The sequence below is a fragment of the Salvelinus alpinus genome, chromosome 4, assembly GCF_045679555.1.
Source record: "Salvelinus alpinus chromosome 4, SLU_Salpinus.1, whole genome shotgun sequence".
Taxonomy (NCBI): Eukaryota; Metazoa; Chordata; class Actinopteri; order Salmoniformes; family Salmonidae; genus Salvelinus; species Salvelinus alpinus.
The window spans coordinates 28,411,625-28,421,006 of NC_092089.1; positions in this window are offsets into that span (position 1 = coordinate 28,411,625).

Here is a 9,382-nt window from a genome sequence, read left to right on the forward strand (position 1 = left end):
GCGACTAGAATTACTACAGAGAGCAACGTGTATTACCAATTTACTCATCATAAAACATTTCATAAAAATAGACAAAGCATAGCAATGGAAAGACACAGATCTTGTGAATTCAGACAATATTTCAGATTTTCTAAGCGTTTTAAAGCGAAAACACAATAAATCGTTATATTAGCATACCACATGTGCAAACGTTACCCCAGCATGAATTCAAGGCAAAGGGAGCGATAACGTTATCATCACCAAAATATATTAATTTTTTCACTAACCTTCTCGGAATTCTTCCGATGACACTCCTGTAACATCATATTACAACATACATATAGAGTTTGTTCGAAAATGTGCATATTTAGCCACAAAAAAACGTGGTTATACAATGAGAATAGTAGCAAAACTGGCCTGAAAATGTCGGGCGCCATCTTTGAGAGTGATCTAGTCTAATCGATAACTAATCATAAACTTGACTAAAAAATACAGGGTTGACAGGAATCGAAAGACAAATTAGTTCTTAATGCAATCGCTGAATTACATTTCTAAAATTATCCTTACTGTGCAATACCGGGTCCGCCAAAGCGAAGCTACACAAAACAAAATGGCGATATATGCGTTTAACATTTTTCAACAGAACAGCGATTTATCATCATAAATAGTTCTTACTATGAGCTGTTCTTCCATCAGAATCTTGGGCAATGTATCCTTTCTCCGGTCTAATCGTCTTTTGGTCGAAAGATGTCCTCTTGTCCCGTCGAAATGGCCACTAACGTTCGGTATGTACAGGAAAAGTGCCCAGCTCATGGAAGGACGTCACAAATAAATGCCTCAAAATCGCACTAAACGGATATAAATTGCTATAAAACGGTTTAAATTAACTACCTTATGATGTTTTTAACACCTATAACGAGTAAAAACATGACCGGCGATATATTACTGGCTAAACCAAGGCTTGGAAAGAGGCCAGTCCGACGTCCATCGTGCGTCGAGCGCAGGGTCCAAAAGAAAGCTCCTTCCGGTCTTTGGTGTTTTATACAGGCCCTGATTGCGCAATCGACTCCATTCAAATTGTCACCACTTACTGACATCTAGAGGAAGGCGTAGGCAGTGTTTGTATCCTCATAGCATTCACAGGGACATTAAAACTGACCTGGGACCAGAGGCCAAGATTTCTGAAATCTCACACCCTGTCAGGAAAAGTGCTGTAGAATGAGTTCTGTTCCACTCAGAGACATAATTCCAACGGTTATAGAAACTAGAGAGTGTTTTCTATCCAATAATAACAATAATATGCATATTGTACGAGCAAGAATTGAGTACTAGGCAGTTTAATTTGGCAATGTCAAAAAAAAAAAAGTGCTAACAGCTCCCCCTATTGTTAACTGTGTGTGAGAGTGGCAGTGGCTGACATTCAGCTGAGCTTTGTTGTGTGTATGGGGAGACTTTTGTTCGGTCTAAGAGTTTGTATGAGAGAACTGAAGAATGTTGTTTACTGAGCTCCCAAGGAGAAGTGACTAAGACCCGGGTGAGTTGTTAGGACATGATTAAGACAACCACTCTCTCTCTCCGCCCTACAACCACAAACGCTTCAAATCCGGTCAGAGAGGTTGCCCAGCGTTCAGGGACTAGGATCAGTCCCACACAGTAACAGTGAGAGGGAGAGTTACATGTGGTCTCTCTCTGAGTTGTTTTTTGCTGTGCTCTCTGGCCTTTCCTGGGGAATGTGTGTTCTGTTCCAGCACAAACACACATTTCTGACTTACTGGTTCTTCTAGACACATCTCAGAACAAAAACTATCAGTCAAATCTGGCATACAAGCTCTGTGCCATCAAAAGTACTAATTCTGTGAGATTAAAGTACCGTTTGAAGATTATCGGTAGATTGTCCCTTGAGTTTTAGTCATATAAGCTATTTTACTCTTCCTCCTCTTAATTCTGCTTTTCCTGGGAAGTTATAAAGCTGAGAAACACTGCTCAGGGACATTGTGTTTGTGTGTCACCCATGAAGGGGAGGAGGGATGAAGGGGAGGAGGGATGAAGGGACAGAGGGAAAGGAAAGGGGTAAAAGGGTGAGGCAAGGGGGAGCCACAGTCTGTGGATTTACAATGGAATCCTTCAGTGTTAACTCTGCACTGGATTATCTGGGGTGGCAGATAGCCTAGTTGTCAACGTCGTGTGTATAGGTGGCAGGGAAGTCAGGCGCAGGAGAGTTAAACGAAGTGTAAATGGAGACTTTTAATAAATGTCCACATAACATGCTCCAAACACTAAAATATACATACATAAAATAAACACGGGTACGAGGACCCGTCGCGCACCTATACACCAAGAATCAACACTTGACATAAAACAATCTCTGACAAACACATGAGGGGAAACAGAGGGTTAAATACACAACAGGTAATGAATGGGATTGACAACAGGTGTGTGGGAAGACAAGACAAAACCAATGGAAAATGAAAAATGGATCGATGATGGCTAGAAGACCGGTGACGTCGACCGCCGAACACCGCCCGGACAAGGAGAGGCAACGACTTCGGCAGAAGTCGTGACACTAGTGGTTAGAGTGTTGGGCCAATAACTGAAAGATTGCTGGATCGAATCCCCGAGCTGGTAAAAATCTGTCGTTCTGCCCCTGAACAGGGCTATTCCCCGGTAGGCTGTCATTGTAAATAAGAATTTGTTCTTAACTGACTTGCCTAGTTAAATCAAATTATTATTATTCTGCGTGTGCACAGCAGCTATGTTCCAATAACTTGTCCTGTGATTTTTTTGTAGACATTTAGAAAGTTTGTATAGCAATTTGTGGTGTTCCTGCTTGTGGGCATTTCTGCATCTGCCAGAAGCCATGGATTACAGGCAACATCTGTACTGAGCTAAAGGGTAGAGATGGCGCTTTAAAGAGGCGGACACATAAGAAAATCCAGACGAACCATCAAACAGGCAAAGTTTCAGTACAGGACTAAGATTGAATCCTACTACACCTTCTCTGATGCTCGTCGGATGTGACAGGGCTTGCAAACTATTACAGACTACAAAGGGAAACCCAGCCGCAAGCTGCCCAGTGACACGAGCCTACCAGACAAGCTAAATTACTTCTAGGCGCACTTCGAGGCAAGCAACACTGAAGCATGCATGAGAGCACCAGCTCTTCTGGACGACTGTGTGATCACCCTCTCCGTAGCCAATGTGAGTAAGAACTTTAAACATTCAGGTCAACATTCACAAGGCTGCAGGGCCAGACGGATTACCAGGACGTGTACTTAGGGCATGCCCTGACATTTTCATCTTGCCCCTGACTGAGTCTGTAATATCTACAGTAACAGTCAAAAGTTTGGACACACCTACTCATTGAAGGGTTTTCTTTATTTTTACTATTTTCTACATTGTAGAATAATAGTGAAAACATCAAAACTACGAAATAACACATATGGAATCATGTAGTAACCAAAAGAGTGTTACTACATTTCAACTTTACGGATATGTGCCTTGTTAAAAGTTAATTTGTGGAATTTGTTTCCTTCTTAATGCGTTTCAGCCAATCAGTTGTGTTGTGACAAGGTAGGGGTGGTAAACAGAAGATAGCCTTATTTGATTTAAAGACCAAGTCCATAAGATGGTAAGAACACCTCAAATAAGCAAAGAGAAATGACACTCCATCATTACTTTAAGACATGAAAGTCAGTCAATGCAGAACATTTAAACAACTTTGAAAGTTTCTTCAAGTGCAGTCACATAAACCATAAAGCACTATGATGAAACTGGCTCTCATGAGGACCGCCACAGGAAAGGAAGACCCAGAGTTACCTCTGCTGCAGAGGATAAGTTCATTAGAGTTAACTGCACCTCAGATTGCAGCCCAAATAAATGCTTCACAGAGTTCAAGTAGCAGACACCTCAACATCAACTGTTCAGAGGACACCGCGTGAATCTGGCCTTCGTGATCGAATTGCTGCAAAGAAACCACTACTAAAGAAGACCAATAAGAAGAAGACACTTGCTTGGGCCAAGAAACACGAGCAATGGACATTAGACCGGTGGAAATCTGTCCTTTGCTCTGATGAGTCCAAATGTGCAATTTTTGGTTCCAAATGCTGTGTCTTTGTGAGACGCAGAGTAGGTGAACGGATGATCTCCGCATGTTTGGTTCCCACCGTGAAGCATGGAGGAGGAGGTGTGATGGTGCTTTGCTGGTGACATTGTTAGTTATTTATTTAGAATTCAAGGCACACTTAACCAGCATGGCTACCACAGCACTGTGCAGCGATACGCAAACCCATCTGGTTTGCGCTTAGTGGGACTATCATTTGTTTTTCAACAGGACAATGACCCAACACACCTCCAGGCTGTGTAAGGGCTATTTGACCAGGAAGGAGAGTGATGGAGTGCTGCATCAGATGACCTGGCCTCCACAATCACCCGACCTCAACCCAATTGATATGGTTTGAAATGAGTTGGACCGCAGAGTGAAGGAAAAGCAGCCAAGAAGTGCTAAGCATATCTGGGAACTTCTTCAAGACTGTTGGAAAAGCATTTCAGGTGAAGCTGGTTGAGAAAATGCCAAGAGTGTGCAATGCTGTCATCAAGGCAAAGGGTGGCTACTTTGAAGAATCTAAAATCTAAAATATATTTTGATTTGTTTAACACTTTTTTTGGTTACTACATGATTCCATATGTGTTATGTAATTCCTGACATTTATTCCTAGTAATAATTCCCTGTTTAGGTCAGTTAGGATCACCACTTTATTTTAAGAATGTGAAATATCAGAATAATAGTAGAGAGAATGATTTATTTCAGCTTTTATTTCTTTCATCACATTCCAAGTGGCTCAGAAGTTTACATACATTAAATTAGTATTTGGTAGCATTGCCTTTAAATTGTTTAACTTGGGTCAAACGTTTCGGGTAACCTTCCACAAGCTTCTTGTTGGGTGAATTTTGGCCCATTCCTCCTGACAGAGCTGGTGTAACTGAGTCAGGTTTGTAGGCCTCCTTTCTCGCACACACTTTTTCAGTTCTGCCCACAAATTTTCTATGGGATTGAGGTCAGGGCTTTGTGATGGCCACTCCAATACCTTGACTTTGTTGTCCTTAAGCCATTTTGCCACTACTTTGGAAGTATGCTTGGGGTCATTGTCCATTTGGAAGACCCATTTGCAACCAAGCTTTAACTTCCTGACTGATGTCTTGAGATGTTGCTTTAATATATCCACATCATTTTCCTCCCTCATAATGCCACCTATTTTGTGAAGTGCACCAGTCCCTCCTGCAGCAAAGCATCCCCACAACATGATGCTGCCACCCCCGTGATTCACGGTTGGGATGGTGTTCTTCGGTTTGTAAACCTCACCCTTTTTTTATGGCGGTTTTGGAGCAGTGGCTCTTTCCTTGCTGAGCGGCCTTTCAGGTTATGTCGATATTGGACTCGTTTTACTGTGGATTTAGATACTTTTGTACCTGTTTCCTCCAGCATCTTCACAAGGTTGTTCTGGGATTGATTTGCTCTTTTTGCACCAAAGTATGTTCATCTCTAGGAGACGTCTCCTTCCTGAGCGGTATGACGGCTGCGTGGTCCCATGGTGTTTATACTTGTGTACTATTGTTTGTACAGATGAACGTGGTACCTTCAGGCATTTGGAAATTGCTCCCAAGAATGAACCAGACTTGTGGAAGTCTACAATTTTATTTCTGAGGTCTTGGCTGATTTCTTTTGATTTTCCCATGATGTCAAGCAAAGAGGCACTGAGTTTGAAGGTAGGCCTTGAAATACATCCACAGGGACACCTCCAATTGACTCAAATTATGTAAATTAGCCTATCAGAAGCTTCTAAAGCCATGACATCATTTTCTGGAATTTTCCAAGCTGTTTAAAGACACAGTCAACTTAGTGTATGTAAACTTCTGACCCACTGGAATTGTGATACAGTGAATTATAAGTGAAATAATCTGTCTGTAAACAATTGTTGGAAAAATTACCGGTGGCATGCACAAAGTAGATGTCCTAACCGACTTGCCAAAACTATAGTTTGTTAACGAGAAATTTGTGGAGTGGTTGAAAACAAGTTTTAATGACTCCAACCTAAGTGTATGTAAACTTCCGACTTCAACTGTATGTAAATAACAGCTGGTGCACGATATCTAAGGAAATCTCACGGTTTCTAGATATGGTATCTAGATGCTTGAAAGAGGGACAATTTGACCAAGGAACAGTGTGGACCTCAAACCCCTCTAACCAGCTGAAGTAATGGCTAAAATGTTGTCATGACGTTGCCCTCTTTGGGGATAGCGAGTACCATCCCCCTCTCTCTGCACCATTCCCCTCTCTCTCACCCCCTACCAACAGGCTCTGTTAGGCAGGTCATAAATTCCTTGAGGAGTTCTCTCCTCATGGCCAGAGTATAAGAGAGAGTGAGTTTTCACAGGAGAACAAAATAACCTCTTCTCCAGCATAGAACTTGAGAACTGAACAATATACATGTTTTGGAGAAGGTGTACACGGTCGGGGAAGAATCCAGCTATGACCGGTCCATTTCGTTTAATGTTTGTGAAACTCATGAGAGACAATACAGCCACATTACCATAACTCTGTTTATACAAGAGTCTCAGTTATGAGGCTTGCATCTAATTGTTGTATAAAATGAATGAGTAAAGATGAAACTATTTGTGAAATTATGTAATGTGATTTTAAACTGTTTAATGAAAGGGAACCCAATTCCCTTTAAAGTTAACTAAGTCATTGGCCCGCCCCATGAGCACAGACATTGATCTGGCATCATGGGACAGCCTTTTTCTGCTCTTACGAATATAACCCCCACCTGGAGAATCCTCTTCAGACCAGCTTACCTCGATAACCACGAGAGGGCTAAGGGTTCAGACCAGTACCTCATCACAGAGGGAGTTAAGGTTTGAGTAGATTGCTGAATCTTTTAACCATGCCACGTGATTAAACTCTGAGACTATTGATCCGACAGAATAAGAGCTACTCTTCAATACTAATTACTAGTCTGCAGCTAGAAATTATGTACCCGTGAATGCGAAGACCGACAACCGCCGAAACAACTATTCTATAACAACATTGCTGAATGTTACTCTGAACTATCCATTCTAACCACGGCAGAGAGAGAGAGGGCAGACAAACTCTCCAACTGTTATGAGAATTTTGTTATCAATGTTCATTAACTTCAATTAATCTACTCAGTCTGCAACCCAGAGTTTGTAAGATTCTGGTTGAATGATACAGACAAGAGTCCCAGCTTACAATAGTCAAAACGTTTATTCACGATAACGTTCTGAAGTCCACAATATAAACACAGTCTTTATAACACACACAGACAAGTTCAAATCTTAAGCTACGCCTTGCTCAGACAGTCTGTGTTTCTCCACTACAAGGATACATTGTTTCTTTAATCTGCAACATGTTTCATAATTGTCTGCAAGCCTAACAGTTTCTCCCCTCCACGGGTGGAGACAGAATGTCCTGTAAGGAACACTGTAGTCCATCTTGTCTGTCGATAGCTCCTCTTATCATTTGTTTCACACTTGCACCCTGCTTACGTACTAAAAAGGAACAAAAGGTCCTTGTTCTAATTCTGACTAAAACTACACACATCATCAGATTATAGTTTTATGATTCTAATAAATTTCATACAATTATATGGTTTCAGAGTGGAATTATTTAATCATTTTCTTTAAACATATAAATTATTTTATCACCAACAGAAACAAACTTTCCAACAGAGATCACGACGACACACTGAGCGTAAATATATATATTGATTGCAATTATTCCAGAATGAGTGAGCGTTCATGTGCAAAGGATTAGCATTTCAATTGTTATAATTATCAACTTTGTAGTGTCTTTTATCTTTCGCGCCCTTCTCAGTCCTTTTGTCTAACAAGCCGCTATGCCGGTTTAGCCCACTAGGGCACATTCCCCTATCATTTCCTTGTAACCATATCTACTTGTTTGTTTGTGTGTGCATTTCTGTGATTATTTAGTAAGTTAATAAGTAAATGATTGAGACAATTGATGTATGGATGACTCATAGTGAAGACTGGGTTCGTGCAAATAACCAACAATTTACGATGTTTGGAATGAGACTAACGTGAGGTAAAGAATAATTCATTAATTAGAAGACTAATTGATCAGATATTAAAATATCTGAAAGTTATATTAGGAAAATTATAACTTTGTAATCTGAATATTTTCCTTGGTGCCCCGACTTCCTAGTTAATTACATCTACCTGATTAGTTAATCACGTATTAATAATTACAGAGAATTGATTTGATAAACTAAACAGTCTTCAGTTTAATGATGCCAAAGACATGACAATGGTGTTCAGTATGGTCCTTCACCACTTCTACCTGAGTCCTGAGTCCTGAGTCCTGAGACCTGAGTCCTGAGTCCTGAGTCCTGAGTCCTGAGACCTGAGTCCTGAGACCTGAGACCTGAGTCCTGAGACCTGAGTCCTGAGACCTGAGACCTGAGTCCGAACCAGCAACTTGTACACAGCATCCAGTCGAAGCTATCAACTGCCTTTTCTGTCATGCCTTTTCTCTCAAGAGTGCGACATGAGTCCATGTGGAGGGAGCATGGAAAGAGATCCGTTCCAAACGTTTCTCATGTTGCTGGTATACTGGTTGGCAAACGTTTCTCATGTTGCTGGTATACTGGTTGGCAAATGGACAAGACATAATGGGTGGTAAAGGTGGTGGCGGCCCAGGTGAGACAGTGAAATTGGGACATTATCACGGGCCATCCACTTTGAACTGTGAAGCTATCTGAAGATGACAACAAAGAGATGCCAGAAGAATAAGTGCCTGAAGGGGGGGTTGGTCAACTGTGCCCATAATTGATTTAGGGTTGCCCTAAATTGTTCATTTGGGGTATCAAGTTGATTGTAGATGTCTACACACTGCAAAAATGATAGTAATTTAGACTAAGAATCCATTAAGATACTGATCTGTAATTATGACCGTGATGAGAAAAGTTAATACTAGAATTATAAGATGAATATATTGTATGTAAATGTACATTCTGCCAGTGTGTGTTAAGTCGAGGGATTTAACTTTGAGTGATAGAACTAACGTGAATCACTAAGTATTGTAATTCTAAATTTGGGTTGGATTATTAATTGGGTTTTAATTATGATTTGGAAACTGAAAGATTTTTTTTGTAAACTGACTGATTGATTTGAATAAGTTTTTAGTAAATAAATAACTATATGAGTGGAGAAATTAATGTATTATGGATTGATTGTTGTTATGCTGATTGTGACTGCCCAACAGCTTTAGTAGAAGTTGTGTATAAAGATGTTGACACTGTTGTTACCATGCCCATGCTGAATGGAGAGTGGGAACCCTCTGATCCTGAGAGTGAATCTGTTCCTAATT